The 15,446-nt window shown below is 35.3% G+C and overlaps 2 long non-coding RNA genes across 2 annotated transcripts; one reads left to right on the top strand and one right to left on the bottom strand.

Annotated features, from left to right (window-relative positions):
• The first annotated feature begins 8,118 nt into the window (after positions 1–8,118).
• LOC110008563 (uncharacterized) lies at positions 8,119–10,892 on the top strand. The gene is made up of 3 exons (XR_002283531.2): positions 8,119–8,727; positions 9,861–10,036; positions 10,559–10,892. It is a non-coding gene; the product is annotated as an uncharacterized LOC110008563 (long non-coding RNA).
• Positions 10,893–11,778: 886 nt separating this feature from the next.
• On the bottom strand, positions 11,779–13,525 carry LOC105421802 (uncharacterized). Its single transcript, XR_967161.3, has 2 exons — positions 13,231–13,525; positions 11,779–12,005 (listed from the first exon to the last, which is right to left on the bottom strand). It is a non-coding gene; the product is annotated as an uncharacterized LOC105421802 (long non-coding RNA).
• Positions 13,526–15,446: the final 1,921 nt, after the last annotated feature.

The raw sequence follows: 15,446 nt of genomic DNA, 5'->3' as shown, positions 1-15,446 counted from the left end.
CCTAGCTTTTTCCCTAGATAATATATTGCAAGATGCACTATTTCTGAAACTACTATTATTCGCGATGTCGATTCGCCGGGTCGTATCTAATCCTATATTTTCTCCATCCGCTCATTCCGCTATTCACCTCGTTCCGATCGCGATCAATAGAAGAGAAGGGGCATTCATGCTATAGAGTGGGTCCAGTTGTTGCTGTCCAGTTGTTGCTGTCATTATATATACTGAACGAGGAAGGACAGAGTGCTAGCCAAGCTCTATTGGGGCCGATCGGTGTGGCACTAACCATCTTCCTATAGTTTACCTTGTCAAGGGCCAGCGTTTTGCTTACTAATTCACGGGCAGTTGGCTTTGTTAAAGGAGAGAGGAGGCTTTTGGCTTTGGAGGTCGTATAGAAAACTCTGTAGCTTTTGCTTTCCGCATTCTGCTTTCAGCTGTTGAGATCACAACTTATCTTGAATCTTACGGTTTGCGGTGAAAGTCAATCTTTCTCTTCTTTCTGTTTCGGGCTTAGCTTCGATTGCTCAGCTATCGCAAAGCTCGACTGATAAGGATGGCCTAAAAGTGATCATCATTCATAGCTAGACCATTCGAAAAGGAAATAAAACCAGCTTCGACTAGTAAAAAACACGGGAAATAGGAAATAAAGAGAGTTTTTCAGTTGTTTCCTTAGGTAAATTGGCTTGCTCCTCTCACTTGTCTACTGATGTAGTAAACTGTTCTCTCATAAGAATCATAGCATGAATGCCATTTCTTTCATTCTGGTATATGAAATGAAAATGATAAGGGAGATAGGCTTGATCAATTAAGATGAACCTCTTCTTTGATCCAAAGAGCAAAAATCCGGGTGGATGGTCGGTGAATCCCGTCTCGAGGTATGAATCAATGGGTTGGAAGGAAAGCCAATGCATTTATGCCGACTGCTTCCCGTCTCGAAACTAAAAATCTTTTTTTTCATATTCATTAATCTCGATATCAATATGATTAATTAAAGGGTTTTTCAACATTAAAACAATCTTTTCCGATGGGTTATATATATATATATATATATATATATATATATATATATATATATATATATATATATATATATATATATATATATATATATATATATATATATATATATGGGATTTTCTAGGGTTAACAACCTTCCAAATTACATAGGTTCAAGTTAGATAACCTTGTTAACCGTAGTTTTATTTTTACTGCCTCTATATTACTTAAAAACCAAAGGTTACAGAAGAGCATTTTTTACTTTTTCCCTCCAGACTAAAAAAATTTGAGTTTTGAAATTTGAAGCTCTTCTCTCTCTCACACGCATTCTTATTATTTCTCTCTCCTTGATGTCCCCCATCCTCTCTTTATTTATCTCTCTTTTTCTCTCCTTGCTATCCCCATCCTCTCCCTCTTTATATCTCTCTTTGCTGTTCCCATCCTCTCGCTCTTTATCTAGCTCCTTAATGTTCCCCTTGTTCTTTCTCTCTCCTTGATGTCCTCCTTCCGATTCTTTCTCTCTAACGATCTCGAATATCTAGTAGTATTTAAATTTTTATTTTTTTTCTATAAATCGGACTGATAAGAAATTTGGATCTTACGTACATAAAAAATAGGTGAATCTTCCAAAAATATATAAAAAATATTTTACATAAAAAAAAAAGATCAAAATACCCCTGTAAAGTTTTGGAGGTATTTTGGTCAATTTGTTTTTTGTGGATTATTTTTTTTATATGTTTATTAGATGCGCCTTGATGAGAAGAATATACACCTAAAATTTTAAGTGATTTGGATTTATAGAAAAAAAAATTCAAATTCAAATACGAAAAGAGGTCGTGATCGTCAGATCGGCCCAGATTCAATCTGGGTCATTGGCTTTCACTGTAGCGGTCAGCTAGTGCGCGTACAGAATCCACTTCATATATATATATATATATATATATATATATATATATATATATATATATATATATATATATATATATATATATATATATATATATATATATATATATATATATATATATATATATAAACGTTATCACATGGGTGTGAGACTTGACTTTTCTATAGATCCGTACTAAATTTAATGATGATCTTTTGAGGTCCTACACACATGGGTGGGGGAGGGTCCTATAGAATCATTTCTCATATATATATATAAGGTTGCAACCTTAAAATGTCCGATATATATATGTATATATATATATATGTATATATATATATATATATATATATATATATATATATATATATATATATATATATATATATATATATATATATATATATATATATATATATATATATATATATATATATATATATATATATAAGTTATCATATGGGTGTAAGAGGGTCTAAAAAGATCACCATTAAATTTGGTACAGTTCTCTAGAAAAGTTATCACATGGGTGTGGGACTTGACTTTTCTAGAGTTGTGTGGCAAATTTTATGGTGATCCTTCGGGGTCCTACTCATATGGGTGTGGGAGGGTCTCACAAGATCATATATATATATATATATATATATATGAAAAAATCTTTCCGATGCCTATAGGCGAAAATGAACAGTGATTTTGCCTACCCTCATCACCATCCAAACTTCATCGTACGGCCACAGTTATCCGGTAGTATTTTAATTTTCATTTCTTTTATAGAAATCCAAATTACTTGAAATTTAGAGCGTGTGTAGATATTAATGAGGTGTACCTAATAAAAATAAGGAAAAAATAATTCGTAAAATATAAATTGACCAAAATACTTCCAAAAATTTATAAAGGTATTTTGATCAATTTATATTTTGCGAATTATTTTTTTCATATTTTATTAGGTACACCTCACTAAGATGTACGTACCCTCCAAATTTCAGATAGTTCCGATTAGTTAAAAAAAAATGAAAAATGAAACACTACTGGACAATTGTGAGCGTGTGATGAAGTTTGGATGGTGATGAGGGTAGACGAAATCACTGTTCATTTTCGCCTATAGGCGTTTTGTAGTATATTCACACACATACACACACACACACACACACACACACACATAGATATATATATATATATATATATATATATATATAGGAAAAATATAAGATTAGCCCACTAGCTCATAAGAACATATGAGCCCAACTTTTTGATTCTGGGTCGATCTAACGATCACAGATGTCCGGTAGTGTTTGAATTTTAGTTTTTTTTACAAATCCAAATCAATTAATCCATGATCGAAATGTTTGTTTTTTTTTTCTTGTAATCCATGATCGAAATTTTTTTTTTTTTTTTTTTTTGTAACCCATGATTGAATTTTTTGTAATCCATGATCGAATTGTTTTTTTCTTTTTTTGTAAGCCACATTCGATTTTTTTTTTTTTATGTTTTTTTTTTTTTTTTTTGTAATCCATGATCGAATTTTATGTAATCCATGATCGAATTTTATGCAATCCATGATCGAATTTTTTGTAATCCATGATCGAAATTTTTGTAATCCATGATCGAATTTTTTGTAATCCATGATTGAATTTTTTGAAAATTTGTGATTTTTTTTTTTTACTCCATGATCGATTTTTTTTTTGTAATCCATGATCGAATTTTTTGAAAATTTGTGATTTTTTTTTTTAATCCATGATTGAACTTTTTGAAAATTTGTTAATTTTTTTTTTAATCCATGATCGAATTTTTTGAAAATTTGCTGTACTTTTTTTTTTATTTCTTTTTATCTATGATCGAATTTTTTGAAAAATGATGATTTTTCGAAAAGATGTGAAAATCGTGATAAGGTTTTGATCATCATGATGTATTAAACCCAATTTTTAATTTTTATTGTTTGAGTTTGCTGTACTTTTTTTTTTTTTTTTTCCATGATCAAATTTTTTGAAAAATGATGATTTTTCGAAAAGATGTGAAAATCGTGATAAGGTTTTAATTATCATGAGGTATTAAACCATATTTTAAATTTTTATTGTTAAAGTTTTTGTTGAAAAAATTGTATCTTGATAGATTATTTATGCAAAAAAATGCATGTTATTATATTTTTAATGCAAAACTGTATTTTTTTTATCTGTTGTTCATGGATTTTTTAGTTGGAATGACTGATGTTAGCTGGCTCTGTGAATAATTGTTTTTATTATTAATTTTTTAATGCAAAAAATGTATGTTCTTGATAATTGAGTTGTAGCCATGTTTGGAGCTTGCATTTTGTATTATATTATTCTGAATGTTTGTAATTGATATGTACGAAAATATTATTGTCAATAAAGGTATTTTGCAATAACAGATAACAACAAATATGACTACATGAACTACCGCAACATATTATCACTACACATGGTGATTATTTTTCTTTTTGAACTGTCAGGTTAATTTTATACTTTTTACATCTTAAAACAGTTGAATCATGTCAAGATCTGCAGAAGACCCTGCATGGCAACATGGGGTCAGACTTGATCCCAACAAGAAAGACAAAATTATTTGTAATTACTGTCAAAAAGTGATAAGTAGTGGGGTACATAGGTTCAAGCAACACTTGGCAGGGGTTAAAGGAGAAGTTTCTGCATGCACTAGTATCCCTATTAATGTAAGAAAACAGATGGCGGCAATTCTTAATGCTAACAAAAGTAAAAAAATTGCCAAACATAGGATGAATGAAGAGATAGCTAGTTTATATACACCATCAAGCATGAATGACACAGAAGATCAATATAATAATGACCTAGAAGAGCAATATAATAATGAGCTGGACATGGCCACAAGATTGAGTTTACATGAACAATATCAGAGGGAACGTGGGTTTAGAATGCCCGGTGGGTCTAGCTCAGACATGCATGGTGGGCCAAGCTCAGAAATGCATGGTGGGCCTAGCTCAGATATGCATGGTGGGCCTAGCTCAGATAAGCATGGCGGGCCCAGCTCGAGCATGTATGGCGGGCCCAGCTCAAATATGTATGGAGGGGTTGGTGGCAATATGTATCAAGGAGAATCAGTTGTTGAAGAAATTGTTTCTAGGTTACCTAGGAGTGCCAGTATTGCAGGTCATGGTCGTAAAGACCCATTTCTCTCAAAGCCTAAGTCACAACAGATGACCCTAAAAGGCATGGTTAAAGGTACAAGAAACATGTTAGGGAGATATGTTGGTAAATGGTTCTACGATAAAGGGATTCCCTTTGATGCAGCCAATAGCCCATATTTTCCACTTATGGTCAGTGCAATCCAAAGAGTCGGGCTCGGGGTAAAACCCCCGACGGCATATGAGCTCAGTGGGCCAATATTAGATGAAGAGGTGGAGGAAGTTACAAAGTGGATTGAAGAATATAAACAGAGTTGGCCAAGGACAGGCATTACTCTCATGAGTGATGGTTGGTTGAATAAAGTTAGCAAAAATGAGTTTTTAAACTTCTTGGCCTATTTCCCAAAAAGTACAGTTTTTTTGTCTAGCAAAGACGTATTAGGGACGAATAAGGATGCAAACTTCTACGTACGACTATATGATCAGATAGTGGAGGAGGTGGGAGATAAACATGTAGTCCAGTTTATTACAGACAATGCGCGGGCATGTGTTTCTGCGGGCAGCAAGTTGATGGATAAGAGGAAGCATCTAGTATGGACCCCGTGTGCTGCACACAGCATCGATCTTATGTTAGAGGAGATCGGTGATATCAAAATTGTAAAGGAGACTCTACAGGAAGCAAGGTTGGTGTCGAGATTTATATACAACCACTCTAAAATTTTATTTATGTTTAGAGAACACTCTAAGAAAAAAGAGAAAATCAGGCCTACCATAACCCGCTTTGCGACCGATTACTTAGCTGTGGACTCCATTCGAGAATCTGAAGGTGCATTAAAGAGATTATTTACCTGTGAAGAGTGGTTAAATGACCGCCTCTCGAAGTCCAGTACCGGTATAAAAGTGGACAACATAGTCTCAAATAGGCGGTTTTGGTCTCGATGTTCCAGTGTCGTAGAGGTCACTGCTCCTTTGGTCACGATGTTAAGAATGGTAGATGCTGACAAGAAAGCTACAATGGGTATCCTTTATGAAGGTATTGAGAGGGCGAAATCAGCTATTGGGGAGAAGTGTAATTTTGCTAGCAAGGTGATCGAGATTATAGAAAAGAGGTGGAACACCAAATTTGGACGTCGAATTCATTATACTGGTAAATATATATTTATATCATTACAATGTTTCAGTTTAAATCATTTTTTTATGAAATTGTAAATGACATTTTTCTACTTATATATTTTTTAGGTTACTACTTCAACCAAAAATTTTTCTATTTGACACCTGAACAACCCCACAAGATTATAGAAGGGGTCAGATACATTATTTCAAGGTTGGAGAGAAGCCATCGAAACCAAGTAGCAGCAATACAAGAGGTATTATTTAATGTTTGGGTAAGAACTTCATTGAGTTGTTATATTTGTGAGGAATAATGCACTAAAACGTAATATATTTGTTTTATCTTGCTATGTATAGGGATGCTATAGGATCCTTCGGAACTAGACTTGCCAGAAATTCTCGAACTATGATGGATCCAGGTTATCCCCTCGCTAATATTTTTTTCATTCATATATTTAATCTTCTGAATTGTTCTTGCCCTTACAATGCTTTTTGCATTTTAATCCAGTTGAATGGTTGGAGATATATGGTACTGATGCACCTCACCTAAAGAGGATAGCAATCAAGGTGCTCTCCCAGACATGTTTTGCTACTGGCTGTGAGCGCAACTAGAGTACGTTCTAATGGTTGCACACTACTAGAAGGAATCGACTCGCTTCTGAGAAGCTTCATAAACTAGTCTACGTTCATTATAATTTAAACCTCAGAGAGCGACAAATAAGAAGGAAGCTTAAAGACTATGGGCCGATGACTTGGACACGATATTTGTCACAAACACAGCAGACCAATGGGTAGTAGAAGAGGAGGAGCCAGTGTTGCACAAGAGAGCGTTCCTTGAGGCTATCGGTGATGAAGATCTTGAAGAAAGTGATGAGCAGCATGAAAGAAGAAGCAGCCAGCCAACGTATCCACAATTCGTCGGAGATGTCGGTGATATTGCACCTAATGAGAGAGAGTGGGAAGGGGGTCTAAGAGAAAATGAGAGAGATGATGATTCTGAGGTCACCCTATCCCAGCCATGTTATTCACATATCGAGTCCCAACAGCAACAGTGTAGGGATGAGCACGACAGTGCAGGTGAGCATGAAGAATGGACAAGCTTCGGGGATTTTGGATTGGGAACACAACAAAACACTAACACTCAGGGATTTGGGAATAGTCAGACGCCTGTTAATATCGATGATTCGTTTTTAGATCGAATCAATGAATTGTCAAACGAATTCAATTAATGGCACCAGCGTGACTAAGAAGAACAACAACGTCGTCTATCATTTTATTTTTAGATCGTATGTTACTAATTTTATGCTTTATTGTAGTCCATGTATTTTGATATACTTATTCCATGATAATTCTATGTTTATCCTTTTGTGTGATGTAAATTAAATGCTGAATGACGGTTCGTGCAGGGAAAGAACATATCAATATTCGCATATTCATTCAAAAACATGAAAATTTTTAATGGAGTACCCTCATTTCTTATTGAATTCCTAAAAAATAATATTTATAATGAATTTTAATAAAATTTTCGAATTTTTTTGAAGCTTTATTATGAGCGATTCACCCGATTTTCGATCCGATTCGTTTATCAGGATCGGTTTTTTGGGTGCTCGATCAGGGTCACCGATCTGTTTTTTAAACCATTGTTTGGATCTGTAGAAAAAAAAAATTCAAGTACTATTAACCATCTATGGTCGACAGATCGGTTGAGATTCAATCTGAACTGTTGGGGCCCATATGTGCCTATGAGCTAATGGGCTAATTCCATCTTTTCTCTATATATACTATTGGGTCGTATGTTCGTATAAACTAAAGTCCTAATCCCATATATATATATATATATATATATATATATATATATATATATATATATATATATATATATATATATATATATATATATATATATATATATATATATATATATATAATGGATTCTATGCGCAGCCTCCTTGGTGGGGAGGTCGTGCGCCAATGGTGGTGATCTGCCTGTATTCTCGATGGAGATCTCACGGTCCTAAGGCTCCCTCAATCTCTCCCTCAAGCTACAACAACCACGTAAATGTCCTTTGACATTTGCAGAGAACTGCTCTCTCTCCTGATGTCTCGTATTGCAACTCTCTCTCTCTCTCTATCTGGGGAAGCCCCTCTCTCTCTTGCTATCTCTCACGGTTGCAGCTCTATCTTCCCCTCTCTCTCACTCCTACTGTCTCTCATGAGTCATGATGGCAACTCTCTCTTCTCAATCTCTCACCACTGCCCCTCTCTCTCCACCCGAACTCCATATGCCCCCTTCTCTCTCTCTACCAAACTATCTTGCCCCTCTCTCTCCACCCAAACTCCATCTTCCCCCCTTCTCTCTCTCTCTCCACCAAACTATCTCACGCTCTCTCAATCTCTCACACTGCTGCAAACCTCTCTCAGATGATTGGGGCACCCAAACATCTCGCTCCTCACTCAATCTCCCTCTTTGCCTTCTCTCAATCACTCTCGCTGCTGCCCCATTGTTGCTGCTCCTTTGCTCAATTGTGACAATATTCGGGATTTGAGGTGCATCCAAGGTTTGTTGCTGTCCCATTGCTCGATTGGGGCATTCTTCGGGATTTGAGGTGCATCCAAGGTTCAGGTACGCATCTTTGCCCCATTATTGTTTGATTGAAACTGTGGGCAATGAAATGCAGCATTGTTTCATCCCTCAAATGGTATTCCACCACCACCTTGTGGAAACTAGAGTTCTATGTGAATGTATTATTGTTTATGTTAGAAGAATGCATTAGTTTCTGGATCTAAGAGGATGTGAGATGTATTTGAGATGTTGCAGGAACATAGAGAAATATGCGGTTGGGTTAATTTGCTTACTGGACATATTTGAAACCAAATGATCCTATTTGTGCCTAACTTGGAAACACTGTTATGTTATTTTTAGAAATAGAAATTCTTGAAAAAATATAATTGCAGAGAACATATGAATGCAAGTGTATGGGGTTTTACTGAAAATGCAATCCAGTTTGTTGCTTAAATATGAATGTATTTAATGTTGTGAGTTAGAATACATCATACTTATAAAATGGCATGTAATCAGTCCAAAATGCTAACTGCATTCCTCTTCTCTATTTCTTTTTTTTAATCTTCTTTATCCTAACTGTGTCCCTGCATTTAATGTAACATCACTTTCGTAGGGGCTAGGCATCCTTTGCCCTGATTCTTTCATTTATGAATTTAGAACATCCATAATGAGTACATATATAGGTGATATTCTTTTTTTATCATGGTTACTTTTACCTAGATTTAATCGGCCTTTTTATTATTCAGAAAAGCATATACGAGATGCTTTAATGAAAATGCAGGACATTAGATAAGACTGAACTTATGCACTTAAATTTCGATAGTATGTTCCTTGAAAAACCTTTCCCAATCAGTCCTTCCACTTACCTCATCAATATGAATACATGCACCAATTTTCTACTGCATCGAAACAAATGGTGCCTCAGTTGCTCATCTTTTGGAACTATTACTAGGCTAAAAAGGCAATTATAAGCTGTTGAAAGTGAATTAGATAGTCCAACAATTTGTAGGGTATTGACTCATCTTACTTTATTGTTTGTTTGGTTAAGAACATTTTTAAAACTTCCATAGACAATCAATTATGGTTATTCTTTTGTGATGTTTGTCTATATAGTGTTTTGATAGAACAACTCAATTGATTTTTGCGGACAATATCTGCAGACATCTACTTATGTTGTTTGGTTTTTTATGTAGGGTTAATTGAAAGAGTTTTATGGACCCTGCCATATCAGTCGGTGTGACATCTCCCTCGTGCACAATTGTAGACAGCACAAATGGCACCATTGAGACCAGAACGGTCTGCTTGGAATGCCGAAGAAAATGTGCCGTACAGAACGGTCTGCTAGGAATGCCAAAGAAAACCATTGATGGTAAGGAGCACTATGAATTGTAGTGATTGATTGCTTGTTGTATAGTGATTGATTGTAGGGATTGGTTTTGATGTTATGGATATTGCTAAATAAGATGGTCATATGATGCCAAATTAGAAGCTGCAATTGATGTGTTTATTGGTAAACCCTTGAAATTTTTGAAGCACCAGTGAATTGTTGAGAATTCAAGTACCTATAAATTATAAGAAGTAGATATCCCATGTGACGATGGGAATAATTCAGAGCCATGTAAGTGGAGAAGATCTGCATGATTAGATGGAGCAAACGAGGCTCCAGTGCTACCAATTGAATTTGACTATTTTTTATATTGAATTTGGCAAAGCATTTTATGGTCACTCTATAATTTTTCCGTGAATGTTTTGGCAGGTGGAGAATGTAATGCAGTGATTGTTGGCTTACTTCTTGTTGCTTATTGAATTGTCAATGATTGCTTGTTACTGATTGCAAAATTTATAGAACATGAACATGATTATTGAAATACAGTGTGTTTTTGTGAATTAGGTTGGGTGCAACAAAGTCATCTAAAATTGGTGGAAAGCAACAATGTGATGTTCGTTGATGCATACAACAAGAGCAGATAGTTCTCAACCATCTCAAGGAACACTAAGGAGAAATTTGCTGTTGCGAGCTCAAGATGTCTATTTGGATTTTTCAATTTGCTGTTGTGAACTCCAGATGTCTATTTTAACTCTTTTAATTTGCTGTTGAGGACTCAAAATGTCTATTTTGGCTTTTTCAATTTGCTGCTGCAGACTCAAGATGTCTATTTTGCCTTTTTTTTGTTGTATGGACTTTAGAAAATAACATTATAAAATATATATTCATTGTGTGGCTACCCATTTCTAGACATGTCGCCTAGAAAGGAAAGAAATGAAGATACTGCACTGTCATATTTGGGATCAAATGTTTCCCTTCACTGTGACTGTAATTTCAGTATTGCAATGTATCTTGTCTATAAAATTAATGTTCTTTCATATAACAATCAAATTTGTGTACCTCACGTTTACTTTGCAAGTGCTGAGTTGCAAGAGTGCTTTTTCTCCATAAAGTTTTTGTCCATTCAAATGCCATTCACATTCATGCAATGATAATTGAGATGTCGCCCAAAATGGTCCCTATGCTTGGGGAGTGCCTTGCAAGGCTTCTGCATATGGCATTCGTATTGCATTTTAAAAAGAAGGAAAATTGCTCATTACGAAACATCAGCGCCGCGCCCAATTCTTGGGGAGTGCATTGCTAGGCTTCTGCATGTGACATTCGTATTGGAGCATTTCTAAAAGAAGGAAAATTGCAAACATCAGCGCCCATTCTAAGATTTCTTCTATTAAGTATCAATGTATGCAGTTAGGAAATAATGGATGTTGCAACGTGCAATGATAGTTGATTAATTGAGTTGTCGTGCATGTCCCTTTTAGATGTTTCTTAAGTTGATATACCGCATTTGATCGCTATTGTTGGATGGATGGATCAAATTTTAGAAACAAGGCTGTTTTTCTTCCACTCCTCAATTAGGAGAGAGAGAAAACGTGTAACGAGTATTTGATTTATATTAACTACAATTGCAAAGATATTTTTTTAGCCCACTGACCATATTACATTACATCACCAAACAAGAAAGAGATGTATGAAAACTGAACTACATTTGTAATGATATCATGAAACAAATACCCATTCCTTTCAAAAGAAAAAGATCGGTGAACATCAACAGTATAAGAACAATCGGGCTTATAATAAACGACTACTTTCTCAGGGACCATGGCAACAACTGTAGGCTTCTCTTCTTCATATGGAGCGCAGGATATACTCCATCAGTGACACAAGCATCTGGCCTCTGCTTGCGAACTTTTTGACCATGGGTTTCCTGTCTTGGCCTAGGATCTCGTCACACTACACTAGATGGTAGATTACACTAGATGGTAGATGGCCAGATCCCAGTTCAAAGGGCAGCCTATATAGAAATTACCAAATTTTGGTCAGTATAACTCGAGAAACACATAAAAGATTTGTATGAATGACAGAAAACACCTTGGCATGGTACGGTGCCGGTTCCATGCAAATTGTCCAAAAAATTGTAAGTTAAGTTGTTATTAACTAGCTGATGACAAAATGAATATTTCCTCACAAAGTAGAACAGAACAAAAAAAATCATAATCAGTTTACAAGTAATGCAAGTTAAAGATACCAAAAACCTTCAGGATATGGAAGTCAATTGGAAATTTCAAAGCCAATCTCTGCTAAGTATGATTGTGTGAATGACCTCATCCAAGATAATAAAAATATACAATGAGAACCAGGGACCCGTGAAAAAGAAAGAATTTCCCCAATTCTAAGTAAATGACATGACAAGAACAATGGAGATAGGTATTTGTTCACAGGATTGCAAATTTTGAGTGCTCGCCACAACCCCAGACAATTACACATAGAACACTTATAAAATCTCTTAAATGTCCATATGGAAACCAATTTTACAATTGTAGGGCCATGAGAGAAAAAAACATGACTGGGAACAAAAAGACCCATTAAGTTCTGGTTTACAAACAGAGCTCGAGAAATATTGTTTCCCATATTGTGCAAAGATAAGGATACACCACTTGAATCCTTAACAAAATATCCCTCAACAATTTGTTGTACCTCTTTGAAAAGCAGCAAAAAGGGATTCTGTTTTTTTTCAACCATAACTTGGTATAACAAGAAGAAACTTAATTGGAACACCCACTCCGAGAAGCCCTGAACCCTAGGGTTTATCCGGTTGATATGCATCTCCTAGAATCTAAACCAAATCATCAGAGCCCACAGTAGAACTGCACAGACTAAATAAGAAAAACCCATCAAAGCTAAGTCCCCCATATCCATTCCATTGTCTGAATCTGCTGTAATAAGCATGAATAAATGAATAAAGAAATGATAAAGCAAATAACAGTAACCTTCTGAACTTGTACCAACAGATCATATTTCGCAAACAGATCAATGTCCTTCATCAAACGATACTGAAAGTTGAGCAACTAATAAGAACCCTAGATTTACAGCAACCCTAGATTTACATCTAACAAAAATCAAAATATAAAATGCCCAAATCATGACCGACCACAAAATGCCCAAATCATGGCCAACTAGTCGATGGAAACTTATAAAAACAAGCCACAAAAACAAATTGGTGAAGGATTTGAACTTACTGTGATTTGTGCGAACTTTGTTGCAGTAGAGAGAGATTGGAGTTTGGGTTGAGAGAGAAATTTTGGGTGGAGAGACAGAAAGGGGGGTGGGTTTGGAAGATGGATCCGAGAGTTTGGGAGGAGATAGAGAGGAGGGAGGGAGATGGAGAGAGAGAGGGTGGGAGAGTGGCAGCAAAAGAGAGAGAGAGGGGCGGAAGATGGAGAAGAGGGAGAGAGTTGCCATCATAACTCGTGAGAGACAGGAGAGAGAGAGAGAGAGAGGGGAGCTTTCCCAGAGTGAGAGCCTAGAGTCGTCTGGCCCTCTGCAAATCTCAGAGGGCATTTATTTGGCTGCCGAAGCTTGAGGGAGTGCTGGGGACCGTGAGATCTCCATCGAGTAACGACCGTTTGCGCACGACCTACCCGTAAGAGAGGTTAGGTAATAAATTTATTTATATATATATATATATATATATATATATATATATATATATATATATATATATATAAGAAAAAGATGGGATTAACTCATTAGTTCATATAAACATATGAGTCCAACGGTCCACATTGAATCTGAACCGATCATACGATCACAGATATCCGATAATGTTTGAATTTTATTTTATTTTCTACAAATCCAAATCACTTAAAATTTTAGACGTGTATTTATAAAAAATAAGTGAATCTTCGAAAAATATCAAAAAAATATCTTACATGAAATAAATTAATCAAAATACCCTTTAAAATATTCGAGGGGCATTTTGATCATTTTATTTTCACAAATATATATATATATATATATATATATATATATATATATATATATATATATATATATATATATATATATATATATATATATATATATATATATATATATATATATTAGGTGCACATTGAAGATAAGAGCACATGCCTAAATTTTGAAGTGATTTGGAATTGTAGAAAAATAAATAAAATTCAAGCATTACCAAACATCCGTGATTGTCAGATCGGCCCAGATTTAATCTAGACCGTCGAGCTCATATGTTCATATGAGCTAATCCCAACTTTTTCCTATATATATATATATATATATGGAAAAAGATTTGGTGAGCCAGCTCGCCTATAGAAAATCTGTGAGCCGAATGGCTCATATCAATTCGTGAGCAATGGACAGTTGTTGGAGAGTTGTCGTTTTCAAATTTTGAAAACCCTTTTGTCAGAGCATCCTGACAATACCAGAGAGGATGCTCTCTCTCCTGTGAATTCTCTCTCTCCCACTCTCTCTACTGCGAGCATCAACAACCCATAGGGAAACGTAACCTCTCTCTCTTTTCTGCGAAACCCTTTCTCTCCCTCTCTCTCTCTACTACGAGTATCAACAACCCAACAAGCTATGAAACCTCTCTCTAATGTGAAACCCGCTCTCTCCCTCTTTCTCTACTACGAGTATCAACAACCCAACAAGCACTGCGAAAACCATATCTCGCTCATCTCACCCTCTCTCCTTTGCACTCTCTCATCTCAATGGAACTCCTCTGCCGAAATCCCTCCCTCTTATCTCAGTAAAACTCCTCTGTCGAAACCCCTATCTCTCAACTCAGTAAAACTCTTTCATGCAGAAGGAGGCTCTCTTCCTCTACTGCGAAACCTATCTTTCTCTCTCTGATTTGGGCAACGAGACAATGAAAACAGGGCACCTCTCTCTCTCTCTCTCTCCACAGAGCATAACGAAGGTATGGATTAAAGCCAAATTAGTTTCATTTTATGATTTCACAGATTATGGCTTTTTCTTCATTGCTTATAGGTTTGTCAATTTAGGGCTTTTTTTTTAACTTCACATAATAGCTTTGTATGAAGCTATTTGGTTTCTTAATGGTTCAATTAGCGTGGAATTGATGATGCTCTGTGAAGTCATAATTTGGAGATATATTTTTTTTTTTGAATTGTCGAATGGCATCCATTGATGTCGCTTTGTTAAGTGATTGATTTTTTTCCATTAGGTTTGTTTACTTTCAATCATCAAGCTTTTTGGTTTGTTAATGGTTCAAATAGGGTGGAATTGATGTTGCTATGTGAAGTCATAATTTGGAATTTTTTTTAAAAAAAAATTGTCGAATGGCATCCATTGATGTTACGCTGTTAAGTGATTGATTTTTTTTCATTAAGTTTGTTTCCTTTCAATCATCAAGCATTTTGGTTTGTTAATGGTTCAAAAATAGTGGAAATGATGTTGCTCTGTGAAGTCATATTTT

This window comes from Amborella trichopoda, chromosome 9 (genome assembly GCF_054954075.1).
Source record: "Amborella trichopoda isolate Santa Cruz 75 chromosome 9, AtrichopodaSantaCruz75HAP2 v2.0, whole genome shotgun sequence".
Lineage (NCBI taxonomy): Eukaryota > Viridiplantae > Streptophyta > Magnoliopsida > Amborellales > Amborellaceae > Amborella > Amborella trichopoda.
This window is presented reverse-complemented; position numbering and strand designations above follow the sequence as displayed.